Source organism: Vicugna pacos, chromosome 11, assembly GCF_048564905.1.
Source record: "Vicugna pacos chromosome 11, VicPac4, whole genome shotgun sequence".
NCBI lineage: Eukaryota > Metazoa > Chordata > Mammalia > Artiodactyla > Camelidae > Vicugna > Vicugna pacos.
In genome coordinates, this window is record NC_132997.1 from 33,062,271 (window position 1) to 33,081,431 (window position 19,161).

At 39.8% G+C, this 19,161-nt stretch overlaps 1 long non-coding RNA gene across 1 annotated transcript; it reads right to left on the reverse strand.

The window, feature by feature from the left end:
* Positions 1-663: 663 nt before the first annotated feature.
* LOC140699741 (uncharacterized) lies at positions 664-18,926 on the reverse strand. Its single transcript, XR_012077990.1, has 3 exons — positions 18,781-18,926; positions 3,013-3,068; positions 664-1,844 (listed from the first exon to the last, which is right to left on the reverse strand). It is a non-coding gene; the product is annotated as an uncharacterized lncRNA (long non-coding RNA).
* Between the last annotated feature and the right edge of the window lie 235 nt (positions 18,927-19,161).

Consider the following 19,161-nt stretch of genomic DNA (forward strand, 5'->3'; position numbering starts at 1 on the left):
AAATCATAAGTAGTTGTAAAAAGAAAAAGCAAATGAGATAATATGGAGCTAAGAACAAACTGGTTATAAAAACATATTCCATAAAGGCCAACAGAGTATATAGTACAAAAGCACCATGAATCTGAGACTAATTGGCGTCCCAGCAGCCACGAAGGAAAAGAACACTGCTTGATCACTTATACAACCTACAGAGTCCACGACATAAAAAGAGACTAATCGGACAGAAAAAAATCTTAACTATTGCTTAGGACAGACAGGAATTTCTCATGAGGGTGTAAATTTATAAACAAAAAACTCAACAAACTACCTCTCAGTAGACACAAGAGTGAATTTTGTGGGGCTCTTTCATCAAGCAACCCTCTGTTTGCAGATAGCATCTTGCCAAAGCTCTGTTTGGTAACAATTTGATGAGTCCTGGTCACTGCTCTGCCTCTTTTTATCTGCTACAGAGATGAGAGTGACTTACAAAGCTCAGGAGGGGAAGTGAAGGCAAACAGCATAGGCAGCCTCGTTTGACCAGAGGCCAACACCTAGATTCCCATCTTCATAGAATGTCAGCTGAAAGTCAGGCTTCACCCAGAGAGGAAGTGAATACTGTCTAGAAAATTGAGTTTCAGAGAAGATAAATTGCATTTGCATGTTTTCCTGTGCAATCTTTAATCAGCACCAGCACACCAGGGCAGTAAACAATTCCCTGAGTCTAGCTGGCCTTCCTGGGGCATGGAAAGGCCAGGTCCGGCCTAGACCATACCACTTGCTAACTGCTAATTCTGGACCTGGAAATAGTAGGAATATAAAACTGCTGACGCCCGACATTTGAATCCAAAGAATTTAACTTTAATAACACCGAGAAGACCAAGAAAAAAAGTGTGTTTTCTATGGTAACTGTTAGGCAACAAAATGTTTTAGGTGTTTTGTTTGTTTGGTAAATCTCTTTAGGGTGTGCCAGAGCCCCAAATTTCTAAGAGCAGCATCTTAATCTGACATTTCATTGGTGGTCTCTCTTCTTGGTGTTCTTGAACTGTTTCTTAGTTTTGGTTGGAATGAAGATTTTGACTTTGGGCAGAGCTTTGCAAAACATATGTGGCAAGGACCAGGGTATTTCCTCCCTCCTCCTATCCATCGTGGATTCATATTTTTATAAAAACCAATGTATGACCAGAAAAATGATCATGTGTTTGGAGATTGTGGCAATGTCAAATTGTTAAAAACATTTCTAAATACTTACTCTCAGTTTTTGTGTTTGCCCCTTTGAGGACTGGTGACAGATTGTAGATGGACTTAGCATCTGGGCTCTTCTTGCAGGGAGCCCAGTTCCAAGGTATCTGATGCCCTTCAAAGTTGAATTCTAGTTGGTGTGTGATCAAGCAGAGATGCTCTTTGCCTTAATATCTTCCAACAGTTTTAACTCACTTTCCTGTCCATTTAGAAGGTATTATGCTGACCTAGCAGATAAGAAGGTGCAGGGCAGCCACCAGGGCCAGTGCAGGCTGAAGAATGAGCAGGGCTCAGTGCAAAATGAAAATATGGGGCTTGTTATTCAGAAATTATTAAGAGTTCCAAGACAGCAATGGCAGAGAATTAAGTCAAGTTTGCAGGGCCCTTCTGATGGTAGGGCTCTGTTCAACTGCAAAGGTCACACGTCTGTGATGCTGTCTGACTGGGATCCTCAAATTGCTCCTACTAAACTTAATACCTTAGCAAGACTCCATGTGCCTGCACTGACAGATGCTCTAGGAGGCATCCCTGTGAAGCTCATTCTGGTGTCCACTCAGGTCCATGTGGCCTCTGTTCAAAGATGCTGTTGCTGCTGACAGAGGTGTCCCTTGACATGTGTGCTTGACCTAAAAAAAAAAAAAAAACCATGAACAACAGTCCTTTTCACATTGCATTCGGTGAAGCCAGGTGCGTGTTAGAGACTATTGTTAATGTAATTCCAGCTTCTTAGCCCTTTAGAGGACATTTACTTAAAACTGGCTCTCAGCTTTCTCTGATTTCTGAATGCCAGGGCAACAAGGGGAAATAAAAATAATCACGTTGGCGAGTGCCAGAATTATTCTTAGGGAACAAACTGTGTTTTTTCCCTTTCTCTATAAACAGGGTTATGTGGACCAATCGAGTGTGATCAAAAGATGCCCTTGGTTCTTTTGGAAGGTTTGTTCTGGAAGGTGAGGACAAGAAGAAAAGGAAGGCCCTTTAGATAGACTGATGTTTACAATTCAGTATTAAATTGTTTTAATAACTGTAAGGCAGACATCCTCTTTCTGTCTTCTTAAACCTTTAATAAAGTCTGCAACACACATAAATGCTTTGTGTGATCATTTTTTCTTTTCTCTCACTCTCTCTGTTTTTTTCTTTTTTTCTTTTTGGTAAATCAAATAAAGAGGTTATTCCATTTAGGGTCTGCGAGGTGCAAAATAGAAACAGCACCTGCAGGACAGGATGATATCAGCAAAATTTAGGGGATAAGAACTTAGGCTCTGGGACCAAAGTGCCCAGGCTTGGATCTTAGCACCAACAGTTACCAGCTCTGTTAATCTTGGGAAGTTATTACCTTCTCTGGGCTTCAGTTTCCTCTGATAATAGTAATAGTCCCCACTAAGGTTGTTGTGAATATGACACAGGTTATCATCTTTACAGCTCAGAGAACAGTGCCTGGTTCAGTCAGTGTGTTAGCTATTATTATCAATGCATAAGCTACATTAATTTAATGAGCACTCATTGAACATCACCCCCCTTTTAAAAAAAAACTCCTGAGATATTGTGTCCATGTTTGATCCCTGCCATTCATCCAGTCATCCCTCACCCTCCCTCCTTCATTTTATCATGACTCCTTCAGCTCTAGAAAAATCTCCTGTTTGGGTCTCCACAGCAAGGGTCCATTGCTTAACTTTACTTTCCTACACAGTTTTTCTTTAATATATCTTTACAACATTTTTCTTAGCTGTTTGGCATCCACCTCCCCCTTTCCCAGTAACTGCATGCTTGTTTAAGAGCTCTGACGGTATTCACCTGCTCTTGACGTCTTGTCCAGGGAGGCTGGCTCACCACCACACTCACGCTCACCCCTGCTGGAGAGAGGACATTATCAGTGGCCTGTTGTGCTAAACAGTAAAAAACCCGTGTGGAGCCTGCCTCAGGGTCCAGAGGTTATTACCGATGCAGCAAGGAACACGCTTCCTCTCAATAAAGAATTTAAGAGCGGTTAACAGAATTGATGTTCAATTGTCCCAACATAGTTTTTGAATTCTGCTCCTGAACTATTCAAAAAGCTAAATAACTATAATGGTACCAGGGCTAATGACAAGAAGCTATTTATTGGGCACATACATGCCAGGCTTTGTTCTAAGTATTTGTATGTACTCACTCATTAATTATTACAGAAATCTTGTGAAATAGGCTTTTTTTTTCCTGTTTTTACAGATGACTGAACTGATCCTTGAAAATGGGTTCCATGTTTGTGAAATAAAAGCATTGATCTCTGTGGTCCCTTTCAACTTTGAGGGTAAGAATGATCTGTCCAGGGAAGGCAGTAATGTTCTACTATAAACCAGTGGTCCTCAAACTTTGGTTAGTATCACAATTGCCTGGATGGCTTGTTAAAAACCAGACTGCCTGGCCCTACCGCCAGAGTTTCTATTTCAGTGGGTCTGAGTCGTGTCTGAAAATCTGTAGTTCTTTTAAGTTCCCAGGTGATGCTGATGGTGCACTGGACTGTGCCCAATAACATGAGGTCATGATGTCATTCAGGACTGGGGGGGAATGATGGCAGAATTCTAGGGCTGTGGGGTCACCTCCCATAAGATCACCTCCCATATAAATAAGTAAGCTGCAATGCCAGTTATAAATACATATATATTTGTACATATATATATTTCTCTTTACCCCACTGGAATAAGAAAAACATCTTTTACTTCTTTTAAAATCTGGGGGAGTACATTGATTTGTGTCATGTCAATCTGCTTTTTTAAAATAATAGACTATTTTTCAGAGCAATTTTACGTTCACAGCAAAATTGAGTGGGAAGTACAGAGTTCCCATAAAACTGCTGCCCCAACGTGCACACTCTCCCCCATCATCAACGTCCCCCACCAGAATGGTGTGTTTGTAACTGTCGGCCTTGACGCGTCATTATCACCCACACTGCCCATAGTTTACATTAGGGTTCACTCCTGGTATTGTGCATTCTATAGGTTTTGACAAATGTGTAATGACATGTATCTAAAATCCTGCTTTTTTAAAAAAATTATTCTTAGCTATTACTAAGTAAAAAATTTTCACATTTTCCTTTGCTTTTATAGAATATGTTGTAATTTTGTTCAGAGGTAAAATAATATTCATTTTACTGAAAGAGTCCATCTGTTCCTTGCCTCCCACCTCTACCCCCGCCCTCCCAACCACACACACATTCACATACTTTTTTTTTATTTTTGAAAGTTAAGGAAGGCATGATAAAAAGATCCTATTGGCTACTTTAAATTTTTTTCAAAGTTAGGAAATTCCCAGTAAAAGAAACTCTGCTTCAGATTTCAATGGCAAACCAGCCATGGGATTACGTGGATTAATATAAAAAGCTTTCTCAAAAAGAAAAAGAAAACCCACTCGTTTTCTTCTGAGTGACTGTGTCTGTGATTTCAACGACCCCAACAGGGCCAGTATGACACAGCCACCACACAAATGGATGGTAACAGCTGTACTGTAACACAGGGAAGACAGAGATTGCACGTCAGAGCGTGGTTCCGAAGTGCTCATCTTTATGTGAGTCCCTTTATTGTAGGTTGTAGGGCTGTCCTTTCAACAAAGTTTCCCTTCAGTATATTAGCAATATTTAAAGGGCCCTGTGTTATGGTGGAAGAACTATATAGGTTTTCGATTAAGTCAGGTTTGAGTTTGAATCTGAAACTCATATATTTTCTTACATATTTTTAATATGATTACAGAACCTGAATATTATGTCATGAATCAGTTGTATTATTATTTTTGTTACTTGTCACATCTAATTTGATCAATGATACTCTGCTATCTTTTCAATTTTCAAAAAGACAAAGGATGAAACAAAGTTTAGAAATAAGGAACTAGCGAAATAATGAGAAAGAATAACACATATGTTGCCCAAATAAAAAAGAAATTCTCTTTAAAAAAAATCATAGAAACCTTCCTCAGGATCCAAAGATAAATATTACATGTTTGTTCTCTTTGGATAAAGAGTTTTACAAATTTAGTTTTATTTTAATTCTTTTTGATTCTGGCCTCACTTTACCTCACACTGGCTCTAAGTATCCAGGTCAATGTGAGCACTGATGGGCATATCCTTTCTAAGAATATTTACCATGTCACTGATAAGGTGTGAGTGAAGAGGGGGAGAAATCCAAAATAGACAGAAGATGAAATGGTGTTCGAGATCTCCACTCTTAACCAAATCTGTGACAAATGGGAGGTTGTCCTTTGTACAAAATATCTTTGCTGTTGCCTGTGAGATGTCAAACATCGATTCTTCTGAGATCACGAACATAAAATCAACCTGAATTAAAAAAAATTTTCTTAGGTGTAAACCAATTCAGCAGCCTGACTCACAGGATATGTCAGAATGTTGGGGTATATCCAGGGCTCAGGAAGCCTTGGGAGAGTTGTGGATTCTGGAGACAAAATGTTATAGTTGTGGTATTTAGCCATAGTTGGGATAGTCCTACCTATTCATGACATTAGAGACCTGAATCACCTGCTTTGTCAGTGCCACAAAGGCCTTGGAATTTATATTTGTGGTTTGAGGCTTGAGAAGACCTGAAAACGGCTCCTACTTTTTTTCCCCAGCATGAAACCCAATTATACTTCAAGGGCTTTATACCAGGAAATATAATTATTTCTTTTTCAAAGTTGATTCAAATCATTACCACAGCTGTCGGCCCTGAAGTGAAAAAAAAAAAATCACACAAGGTATTATTACTTTTTTTAAAAAAGGAAAATAAAATGTAATGAATACTATTTACTCCCTAATTTCATGTCTTTGAAGAAAAATTTTATGGAAAAGGTATGATTCTCATCAAATTAAAGTGGTTTTATCATGGATTTGATTAGTCAATTAAAAAAAAGAGGAAACAATATTCCACTTAACGCATATATGCTTATCATTGGTAAAACACAGTTCCATGTACATGGCCAACAGGTAGTCAGTTAAGTCATTCATGGTGGTCAAATGTGGGTGATACAGGGGACATCTATTGGACTCAAGGATGTGATTGACAAGGGAGCAGTGATGGTTCTAACACTGGGTGCTGGAAAAGCTCAAGGCCCACCAGTCCCCATGCAATTTACGCCACAAACATTTTTTGATACTCTCTGGGCCAGGCTTCCCACTTTACTGGGCATATAACACCATTGAGGTCAACCTCGACTCCCAAGGGGCTCACAGCCCAGTGGGCAGAGTCAGAAATCAGCACTCTGAGCGAGGCTACTGTGGGAGCCTTGAGTAGGAGATTCTTATGTCCTTCGGGTGGTGGCGAGAGGTTTTGCTTTTGTTTTTGCTTTTTAATAGAGAGGATACTGAGGCTTTAAGAACTCATATAATCAAGAAGTGACAAAGCTGCGATTTGGAGCCCTTGTCCTTTGTGCATGCTGTGTTAACTCCTCTGAGGGTGGGAAGGGCTTGCTGAGGCATTAGATGGAAGCAGTGGGACAGAGATAGCTTGGAAGATTTTTAAGAGATAAGATGGGGGAACTAATTGAATGCTGAGTGACTTAAGAATAAGTCTGGATGACTCTTGGGGTGGAAGTCTGGTTTGGGCAAGGAGGAGGATAGTGACAGCAGTTCCCAAGAAAGGGAAACAGTGGGTAAGAGAAAGAGCAGGGATGGTAGTGGTCTCAGTTTTAAATCTGCTGTGTTCCTACTGCTTATGAGTCTATATGATATTTAACGCTTACAGGAGAGGAGTTGTGAAGTGGCAAATGGGTTATGGAAGTCTTCGGCATATGGTTGGTGGTTAAAACTGTGTGAAGATGGCATTCCCAGGGAGAATGTGTAGGGTAAAGAAAAGTAGTTTGAGGCGAGGAACCTGAGAAACACAGGAAGAGGAATGGCAGACAAAAATGAGTTGGAGCAGAAATGATCCCCAAAGGAGACTGAGAACTAACAGTAAAGTGGTTGAGAAATCAGGGACATTGGTTTCAAGAATGGTGATGGTTGGTAAATACAGGCTCATAGTTGCCTGTTGTATGCCCAGCGCTGTTCTAGTCACCACACAATTAGCTTCTTTGATCCTCACAACGACTCCATGAGGTCAGTGCCATTATTATTTCCATTTGATGGCTCTAACTTGGCCAGGTCATGCATTAGAAGATAGGGAAGCTGGCAGTCTGCCTCCACAGCCCATGCATTATATTGCCTTATACCGAGGGTTTGGCCTGTTCACTTTCCAGAGAAGCTACAAAATGTGATGATTTCCTTATCTTACTTTTGGCTTTTTATACTTATTTTTCCTTTTCCAGGTTAACCTTGAAATTCTTTTAAACCCAGTTTCTCCTGTGTAAACTCCTGGGGGAATGATTTGCTAATGTGCCTTGGGGACTGCTCTGCTCTCATTATGCTCCTGGTATAAACTCAAAGAAAAGTGTTTCACATGGTATTTGGTTCTTAACAAATGCTTGTTGACTGAAAACATGAAGGGGCCTCACCTGGACACCTACCTGTGCTATGTTCAACACATTTCTTCAGTATCCATACCATACCATACGATACCATACCATCCTAGACCATACTGTGGTGGCCAGTCCCCAAGATGTGCTAAAGATCCTTGTCTCCTGGTATTCATGTTCTTCTATAATCCCCTACCCTAAGTGTGAGCTGGACTTAGTGTCTTGCTTTTAATGAATAAACTAAGGCAGAAGTGAGGTTGTATGACTCGGAGATTAGGCCATGAAAGGTAGTGTAGCATCATATATTTTTCTCTGAGGGAAGCCATGTTATGAGCTTGTCCTGTAGAGAGGTATACACAGCAAGGAAATGAAGCCTCCTACTAACAGCCACATGATGAACTTGGACGTGGATCCTCCAGCCACAGTCAAGTTTTTAGAGATTGCAGCCCCAAATGGCACTTGATATAGGGGGCCGATGGTCTAGGTTTTCCAGGGATGTTCCTGGGTTTAGCACTGGTATTCTGTATCCAGGGAAACTCCTCTGTTATAGGCAAACTGGAATGGTTGGCCACCCTAGCTTCATTGCGACCTCCTGAGACCTCCCAAGCCAAAGCCATTGAACTAAGCTGCTCTCAGATTTCTGAATTTCCAGAAACTGTGTGAGACATTAAATATTTCTTAGAGTGATTTGGGGGTCATCTGTAACCAGTAATGGATAAGTAATACCCATACCATGTCATACTGCACCAAGAAACCACATTCTGTCCTGACCAGAAGGCTGCTGGAAAATGCAAAGGAAGAGGCTCTAATTTTCTATACCTCTGCTTAGGAGATTTCTCTAGATCCTACTCCCCTATATGAGAGAGAATATTTTGTTTTTCCTGGCACCTTGATTTTTATTTCAATTGCTATGGAGAAATGCTAACAGAATGCCTTCTCGCTGGAGTAGTAGGAATGCCCTACGTGAAAATTAATGGAATTACTGCCTGTGAACAACCCCAAACAACAAAGAAATGCTTAAATCAGGTAAAATATAAAATGCTGATGCTTCTTCTTCTACCTTTGACTCCTGCTTCACTGAGTCCAAGAGAGAACAGTCTGGAGTAAAGGTTTCAAGTTTGAGTTAGCTTTAGGTGTCAATAAGATGTTATATTTATGACATTTACAAGTATGTTTATAGCTGAGAAACAAAAAAAATTTCTCAGTTTTTGCTTAATAAGTAAATTTAGGGTTCCACACTGTAGTAATAACTTTTACTTCTCAATACATGCTGGTGGGTTTTTTGTTTGTTTGTTTTTTGTGGGCTTTTTTTGTTTGTTTAGTTTTGTTTTCTGCTAGGTCTAAAATGTTATGGATTATACATTGTTTTATGTGGGTCTTGGGCTTCCGGTCTATAAAATGATTTGGTGATCCTAAACTTTAAAGTTTTGTCTAAATATTCTGAAGCCATAGCTTTAGCATTAGTGATACCTATGTATTGCGTTACTGTAAAGTACTAATAAATACCAAATATGATCAAACTCAGATCAAACACATTTTTATTTAATATAAAACAATATGGGCATCTACTTTTCTAATGCTTCAAAAGTAAACTCTCTTGTATGAAGTTTTATTCCACTGTGACACCTTGAGTCCTTAAAAATGGCTATGGTGCTCTTAGTGGCTGAGCTGTTGGAGAAAGAGCCTGGGGAGTAAAGAGCAAGCTGAGTCCTTCTGGTAGTTGAGGGAACTCAGGTGCTTGGAGAGTCTGGGGATTGGGTTTCATGAAGGTACTTTGCACTGGATCTTGGGCAAAAGAGAGAAGGATCATGAGGGTACTTTGAATGGAAGATACCAAGTGGATAAGAGTAGAATATAGGCCTCCAAATGCTAATATTACAAATCAGAAAATAAACCAAGATAGGTAGAACAAGGCAATGAGTTTTATCTTATCTAGAATCAAATATTTAAGGTGATTAAATTCTTTATTTTTAAAGCTGTTAAATGAAAATGAGTGATATTTAACATAAGATGTAACAAAACAAGCATTATGCAGATAAAGAGTTAAATACTTTCTTGTCTATAAAGCTGGAAAACTTTCTGATAAAAAAACGTTCTTTCTCCTTCTGGTATTCTTTGTTCCCCACCCCTTCTCAAGCAAAGGAAGTTAGTTCTGGTCATCTACAAATGCTGCTGCATTTCTTCTGTCACTTATTTTAGTGAAAAACTCATTTTCTTAATTTTTCCCTATCGTTTTTATGCAGTGATTAGTAATTATCTGACTTATTTTGTTTTTATCTCTCAGAGCCTCTTGTTTTGGTTTTGGTTTTTTTCAGATCTCTCCAGATGGTTCTTCTGTTGTCTATGATTCTTTGCTCTTGTCTTAAAAAGAATTCACATCCTATTCCCTGAAACTTCCAGTTTCCGTGCACTTAATCACTCTCTGTGAAACCTGCCCATTTTAACCTCCCTCACCTCTGACCTGCAGCACCCAGATGATTCCTGTGAGACAAAGCACAGGCACTGACTTAGGAGTTACAGGAAGCACTGTTCTTTCTTTTTCCCCCTAGTTGAAAATGCTAAAATAGTGTAAAAACGCACTATGTTATCTCTTGATTATTGAGAGGGTGGTCCCCTTGCTTTTAGATTTTCCTCCTCTTTGGTGACTTTCTAACCATTTACATCAATTGTCACCCCTGTGCCAAGTCTGGATAGAGACTAGACACACAGGTGAACTTGGTCCTACTCGTTGGTGTCTCCAATGAAAAATTTGGAATGGAGGGACATGAAAATTCTAGGCAACCTTTGACTGTGTCCTATGTTGGAGGAAATGTTATCCATTTTCCACAATGGGTGCTATTTTAAAATCACTATTTTGAAATGTAGTTTGATGGCCACATTTAGATCTGGATGTGTTTGATATTCTACAAGTCTTTAACACTTCAAAGAAAATCATGAGGCTGAACTGTTAAAAGGAAATGGTGATAAAATCATTTGTCACACTCCCCTGCTCAGTCTCCTCTACTCTGGGGAGAAATGACATCACATCTTAGACTGATACACGTAAAAGCACAGTCAGCAGGAAACTAACCCGCTCTTCCACACTTACTCATTCAATAACTATTCATGAGAGTCAGCTTTTGTCAAGTACTGTGTTAAAGGCTGAGGATGAGTGTGCTGGAGAGGTATGCAAGACATTACAAGGTCTTGGAGGGGAGATGTTCAACTCAGCATGGGGCATGGAGGGGAGTGTTGCTGTCAGAAAAGCCTTAGGGAATTATATTTTGCTCATTCTCGAAGGGTGAGTAGAAGCTAAGCAGGTAGGTGGTGTTGGCAGAGGTGAGGGGAAGGTAAAAAGAGATAGGAATGGAGACAGCCCGAGCAAAGTGTGATGGCACAAAATTGAACACGGTATGAGAAACTACAGATATTTCAAGCTTTCTGAACTATGAAGTGTGGGAATGAATGGTGACAAGTTAAAGGTGTGAGATCAAGGGGCAAGAAATGAGGGCTTAGTGGTGGGCAGGGGGCTGTGTTCCATGTCAAGGAACTTGGACTTCGTTTTGAGGAGTGAGAGCTCCATCAAAAAGATAGACATTTTAGACATAACTCTAGGGCTAGTGGAAAATAGAAACAATGTAAATGAGGTGAAAGAGGAGGTTGCCACGGAGTTTAAATGGAGACAAGAGCCTTAGTTATAATAGTAGTTGGAGTAATAAAAAGGGTAGATTTTAAAAGTACTTTGAGACAAAGTCATTAGAATTTTGTCATTTCACTGATTACCTACGAAGATTCAGGGGGATGGCAAAGTGAAAAATGACACCCGGGTTTCTAAATATTTGTTTGAACAGCAGTATCATAAACTAAATAGATAATATAGGATAGGAACAAATTTAAGGGGAAAATGGGTGATTTCAGCTTTCGGTATGTTGAAGATTTGTTGTTTATTCTGGTGGTGTTATCCAGCCTTCAGTTTAGCACATGAATCTCAGTCTTGCTAGATTAAGAAACTACATGCATTTCAAGCTTTCTGAACTATGAAGCATGAGATTGAACGAGAGAAGCGAACCAAGGATTTGAACTTGAAAGCCATAAGTAAGCACATGGTTGTTAAACTACGTGAAACCTCAGAGGGAGGTGGGGAGAGATGAAGAGATGAAACCACAGATGGAGAACAATGCAGTAAAAGCTCTGGGCCCAGACAACACTGAATGTTTGTGCAGACAAACCAGGCAAAAGGAAGACTCATAAAAATATAAGGAAAATCAGAAAGCTGTGATGGCATACAGTCCAAGGGAGCAGAGCTTTGAAAAGCAGGTATAAAGACCAAGTTGTGTTCCACAGGTAAAGACTGGAAAATCACCCTCGGATGTGGGAACTTAGAAACTGTGATCTTAGGAGGAACAATGAGAACAGTTTCAGTCCAGTAATGGAACAGATGTTAGCAAATGGGAGTGTGGGCTGTGCTTCTGAGAAATTTGGAGAAGGGGTAAAAAGTTTGAACGGTTTGCCAGGAGATAGAATGGGACCAAAAGAGATTTTTTAAAAAAGGTCTATGGAAGAGTCTTGTACGTGTTTAAAGAATATTGAAAGAGGAAGAAGCCAGGAACTAACCCAAGCCTTCAGTGCCTCTGCAATACTGCCTGACCCTCCAGTGCTTCACTCAGAGCAGATATACAGAAACCAGGGCCTTGATCAAGCAGAATCTAGTTGATCCAGTTTTGCCAACCACAGATAGTCACTAACAAAATATGCTGTCTTTCTGGTTAGCACGTTGCTTGGGGGTGAGTTGGGTAATTAAATGAATTAGTTGAAGAGGTGTGATCTAACTCCTTCATGTCTATAGAATGCTTCTGGGGTCTTAGGAAACAAAAAATTTGATGGAGATTTAGGAAGGAGGATGGGGAAAGGCATTAATTGAAAAACCACAAGCAATGTTTATCATGAATAAATGGATTAAAAAGACTGAATATCTTGTTTAAATAAAAGTTTTGGGATTTGGTAAATTAATCTTGTCCCTAATTAACATGGATAATTGAGGGCGACTTGCTTCTACTCTGTTCTCCCTTTTTTTAAAATAAAAGTTCAACCTTATGACTCCCTCTAGGAGTTTACTTTCTTTCCTTTCCTTTACATAAAAGAAAGGGAGTTTATCCTTTAAAAAAAAGTGATTCTAGACACATCTAGATGTCAAGCCCAAGCCTCTAAATGCAAAGGACATTGGGTAATGCATGGCCCACATTTAGACAGAGCCTCAACAGGACTCAGAGGAAAAAATGAGGCCATTTTCTTCTTTGTGAACAAGTCTAATAATATTCATCACTTTTTGTTACGCTGTCTAGGCAGGCCTGTAGGCTTTTAAGGATATTCTTCCTGTGATATTCTTATGCAGAAATATCACACTTTACTGGTGATCAATGTATTCCTGAAACTTGGTAAATAAAATCTTCTTCAAAGGAAGGAAAAGAGCTATTTGAAGAAATCCTATGGCAAATCTTTTCTTAAACATAAAGGGTATTTTTAAACGGATCTATTGAGGAGGCAGGCATTTTTGTGAATCAGGCTTTGTCTATGGGGGTGGAAAGACATCTACAGTAGACAAAGTCCTACCATATACAAAAATCAGAGAACTTTAATCAGAAATCACCTCTGAGTTTACTTCGATGAGTCAAGCTCTGATTAGCAGCAATAGGTCCTGAAGATCAGGGCGGGGACCTTCCTCATTCAAGTGTAATTCCACTGAGCCACTGGAGGATGAAGAATGCAGGATGTCCCTTGGGATGTCTGTAAGGTGAACTGAACTGGGGCAAATGTAGCCTGGAGCACAGATGAGCCTCAGCCTGGATGTAGACGATAAATAGCGGTAGCACACGGAACCATCTGAAGCACAATCTTGGAACAACTCTTGTGTCAAGGTTCAAGGTGATCCTGTAACACTAAGGAGAGACAGGTTCTGCAAACATCAGGTATACCTGAAAGGAGAACTGATATAGTTCTTTGATTTTATTACCTCTAAATGTCCCTTTGATGTGTGCATTAGTGAAGTGGGTTATCATATACTTTAACAGCTTTATTGCTAAATTTTATGAGCACAATTATATTTCATTTGTCTGTGTTATCACCTCTGTACCAGCTCTTTTTCTATCTTTCTTTCTTTCTTTCTTTCTTTCTTTCTTTCTTTCTTTCTTTCTTTCTTTCTTTCTTTCTTTCTTCCTTTCTTTCTCTCTCTCTCTCTCTTTCTTTCTTTTCTTTCTTTCTTCCTTCCTTCCTTCCTTCCTTCCTTCCTTCCTTCCTTCCTTCCTTCCTTCCTTCCTTCCTTCCTTTCTTTCTTTCTTTCTTTCTTTCTTTCTTTCTTTCTTTCTTTCTTTCTTTCTTTCTTTCTTTCTTTCTTTCTTTCTTTCTTTCTTTCCAGCTTTTTTAGCTGCCCTTCCTTTGCTAATCCTTCTCATTAGTGTTAATACCACCTTCTGTCAGCACCCTCTCCTTTGGACATGATTTATCTTACCTTTCCCTCTTGCAATGAAATACAAGACACTTTGAGAGCAATACCACACATCTTACTCATATGTTCAGAAGCAGACATTTAGTGATAACCTGTTCTAGGCACTCACCTTGATTTTCCTGTTTTTAAAGAATAACACTATTTTGCCATGTCTTACCATGAATGAAGACGTTCACATTTACTCATCTGTTTACTTTTCACAACTACCCCAAGAGGAAGTACTGTGCATTTTGTTTTACAGAGTAGAAAACTCATGCTCTAGGAGGCCATACGAGTCTGTTGGGGGGGAACCAAGAACCAGTATGTTAAATGAATATTCCCTTAGGGAGCCATATAGGCTATTCCCTCAAGTAGACTTAATGAATTTCCATAGTTAGTTTGCAGTAAGTAGGAGGAGGTGGGTTGGAAAGCGAGTGACTTAAGGAAGAAGAAAAAAAGCAGTGGCAACAGCAGTTGTGGCCACATCAACCAGCTGCCCGGGCAAGTACCTGGTAACTGCAAGACACTGCAGAACCCAGCCCCCAGTGGCTTCCCGGCTTTTATCCAAAGCTCTTTTTAAAGAGTCTAAGATTGTGCAGGATGAATATAGCTTTTGGCAGATTTAGGGCTCTTGACTGACTGAATTATGAGGCTTGCACATGTGCACAAACCTGCACATATCCCAGCACATGTCCATTATATGTAACTCAAGTTAGTGAGAATAAAAATTAAAGATGATGTTGGTTAATTTGGGTCCATTTTAAAATTGACTAATGATTATCTTACATGTACCTAATCCTCTTCTTCCGAACAACTTAAAAATATATCACTGTTCCAGTGGAATATATCTAGGGAAATAATCCAGGGAAAATATTGGTCAAATCATGCATATCATGCATGAATTAATGTTGAATGCAACCAGGATACGAAGAGCAGAGTAAAAGGAAATCTAAGATGTATTTCCCTGCCTGTGGAGAATTCCATTGGAGAAGGGTGGGAGGTGTCTGTGCAATTAATGAAACAAAGTCTCCAGAAATTATTATCTCCTTAAATTCCTTCACCTTTTAACTGTTGATTTGGGCCTCAGTCAAGTTGGTTATGAAATACCTCGCCTAGGAGTATATAGCACATGGCAGCTGAGTGTCCAATAGTCAACACTGTTGCATATTTGAGATGTGGTGAGGGGCATGGGAGCTCCAGTGACTACATCTCCAGGTGTGACATCTCTTCCACTATAATTCTACTGCCGATCTGGAACATAGTTTCAGTTCAGGCAAAACAGCGAGTTTCATGTCTGGGCACCTCCTTTGGGAAACACCATTCTCGCGGCTGCTGTTTTTGTTCAGGACCCATTGTCAACCACGGTGTTCCAGGCAGGATGCTGATGCTTTTATCTCCCTACCTTATCAAAGCTGCAATGAGAGCGCCAATGAATTTGTGAAATCACAAAGTACCCTGCAAGGGTGAGGGATTCTGAAAACAAGCAATCAGGGAATAAATACATCAAGACAAAATTAATAGCTTCGCCTTAAAGCATCACAACAGTAGCAGCCAATATAGAGAAATTTCATTGAAATGAAAGATTTCAGGCTTTTATTGTCATTCTTTTTCTTGACTTCAGAAGAGGAAAATCTGTATTGAGCTTCTAGTGTTTAGAAGTCTGTAAGTGTATAGGAGTCATCATTGTTTAACCTGAACACAAGAACTCTGTTACGTTTGCCATAGGACTAGATCAGATGTGCTCAAAGACTTTCAGGAACTCACAGGAAAGAATGAAATACCACTACACATCCTTCTGTATACAGAGCAACTGGGATTCTCAGCATTACCAGTGGGAAAATAAAATGGTGTACCACTTTGTAAAACTGAAAGTTTCTAATAAAGAGACATGTACCCTATGACTAGTCCATTCCACTTTCTGCTCATTGGCCAAGCCCAAGTCAATGGGGTAAGACTGTATAATAGGCTCCTTGGGAGGAGCAGAAAGTAGTCTGAATATAATCTACTTTGGTGATCTTAGTGAGGTTACTTCTCTAAATTTCAACCTCCTCAAACTGTGAAACAAGCCCAATGATCCCTGCCACTAACAGTAGTTCTCAGAAAACAGATGTAAATTAAATGCTCTGAACAAATCTAGCTCTTTTTTCCCCTTCCTCTGTGATGTCTACAGATGTGCACCAATTTACATTACTGTGAATTTCAGAGAGTTTAGAAATTATAGGATTAAATTAATCTTCATAAGTCATAATTTCTTAACAACTATTTGTTGGCCACGTCTTACTATGTGTCCTGAGGGTCATTAATCTGAAAGGAATATAGACACTGTCATTTTTCTTTAAAATTTTACTAACCTATGGAGGAAACTAATATTAACAGTTTGAATGCAAAGTATAATAATGTTTCTATTATGCTTCATATATGGGAATATGGGAGCAAAAATAGTATTATCAGTCCCATTCTATAGTTAAATAAATTAGTACAATCATTTTTTAAACTTCATTTAATTCATTAGCAAATTTTAAGGCTTTTTCTGATTATTAAGTAAGCAGTAGTATACAGAAATTATAGAAAACTGAAAAGATAGAAGAGGATTTAGACAGAAAATAATCATTCATAATCTCATTCCAAGAATATCCATAGTTAACATTTTGTTATACTTCCAAAGTCTTTTTTTCTTTGTGTGTGTGTTGTGTGTGTTTCTAACATTGCACAACTGGAATCATAATGCATAGTTTTTTTTTATACTTGATTTCTTAATAGCATGTTTTAGTTTCCTGACCATTAAAACATCATTTTCAAGAATATTTAATATCTTTCTATCATATATTCTATCATACATATGAAGCTTTTATCATTGGATATTTCATAAATTACTCAGCCTTCCTCTCTTGATGATTATTAATGTTGTTCTGTTGTTTCTTGTTCTGTTTTGTTTTGCAGTCAGTGCAACCCTGGATTAAACATCTTTACATATATATTCTTGTTTGAGTTTGGAATTACATATTAAGTCCAGGATTCTACAAGAATAATTAGGTCAAAGAATGTTTTTTCTTAAAGTACTTGATGCATATTACTATTTTTGTTTTCCAGAAATTTTTGATAAACACTTTAACAACCATTTTTAATTTTTTACCATATGCATAATACTTGTGGGGTTAGGTTTGGAGTAGGTAAGGATGACAAGTTGGGTTGGAAGATGAGATGTAAATATTAAAAAGACTTAAAAGAAAGTAAGACTATAAACAAATCACAAGGAGCATTGTGGAAAGAACTGACTGGGGGTTAAATCTAAGAGCAGCCAAGGTCAAGTCACTAAATGGGAACTGTAGCATTTTAAAATCCTAACTCAAAGGAGTGATGCAAGGTTTTGTGTCCTAACTGGCTTGGAGGGCAGGGAACTGAGGTCAGCGGGATTGGGCATGGGTGGGTCTCCTCCAAGGTCACAGAGCTAGTTAGTGACCGAATGAATCTGGTCTTCTGATCCCAAGGTCAGTGCACTTTGCATCACAACACACCACCTCTCAAGACAAGGTATACACACGCACGTTAAAGCATCAGATTACCACACCAGGCATGGTGTAATTAAGTGATGAAATGCATAACATAGACACGTGCCTCCTGAGTTAGTGGTTCTCTACCCAGGGACTCTGAGTTGGGTCAGGTACATTTCAAAACAGTTACTGAAAATGTGCTCTGTCTTTGTCCCCGTGACCTCCCGTGTATTGACTCATGGTTTTCTGCTAAACTTACCTGTGATTCAAATCTTCCATCTGGGGATTCTAGCAGACTTTTATATTGTCACAGCTGCAGTTTTCTTCCCCTGTCCTTCAACAAGTGTTTTGCATGGGCTCCTCACGTTTAGTGGAAGGCTTGGCATTTATTAATTTTAAAGACTGATTGAGCCTTACTTACACCAGCACTATTCTAGCTCTTGGAGGTCAAGCTATGCACAAGGAAGGCACCACTGCTTCACACTTGAGCGAAGGAAGACAGGCAAAAACTGAGACAGTCCATGGACACAGTAACTTCCAAGAGTAATGCATATTTTAAGGAAAGTGAAATAGGGCGATGTGATGGTGGTGAGGCATGGGCTTTCTTTAGGTTCACGGACAGGAAAGGCTATTTGAGACGATGTTTTTTAGTTAAGACTAGACAGCAAGGGGGAGCCAACCTTGTGAAGACTCAGGGAGAGTATTCTGTACAGAAGGGATGCCAATGCAAAGGTTCCAAATAGGTGATAAGCTTGACACGTTGAAGAAGCAAGAAGGCATGTGTGGCTATAAGGTAGTGAGTGAGGGCGAGAAAGAGAAAAGGTGATCTTAGAAACACAGACGGGTCGGGTCCTGTGGGGTCTGGAAACCTGCCTGTCACTCATGGTTCCGAGCGCCTCTACATCCCCACCTCTGATTAGTCACCTTATGTCCCAGCCCCATCCCCTCCCTTTTCTGATTGGAACTCCCCTTTTTAGGCCTTTATCTTATCTCTCTAAGATACAAGTGGTCTTCTCACACTTTGCCTTAACTTCAGATTTTTCTTACCTTCATTCACTCCCACACAAACGTAGGAGGGATCTTTCTAAATGCAGTCTGACTTGGCCACTCTAGCTTTCAAGTAACAGGCGGAAAAGCCCTCTCCAAGCAAATAACCCCCTCCCTATCTGGCCCCGCCTCCTTTCTTACCACGCCCCTCACCTCTCTTCATGTCCCTTCCATTTCATCCCCTCTTCTCGGGTCCAGTGGTTCTCGACCCATCCGCAGTTATCCCCCGCAAACCAGCCGTGCTTGTTCTCGCCCTTGTAGCAGCGTCTGCCTGTGCCAAGCACACGCGATCTGGCTTTCCTCCTTTCTCCTCCCTTTCAGAGCCCCTGCTGCCGCGAGGGATGGAGCTAGCCATCCTCCCTGGTGCCTTGGCAGTTTGCACTTGAAATCACTGTACCTGCTACTGCACATGTGTCTACGTGTCTGTCTCTCTCACTAGCACAGGAGTTCCCTGGCAATAGGGTCTGAGTTTGATTTGCATCTCTGTTCCTGGAATTAGGATGAGGGCAGTGCTAGAAACAGAGGAGGCTCTCT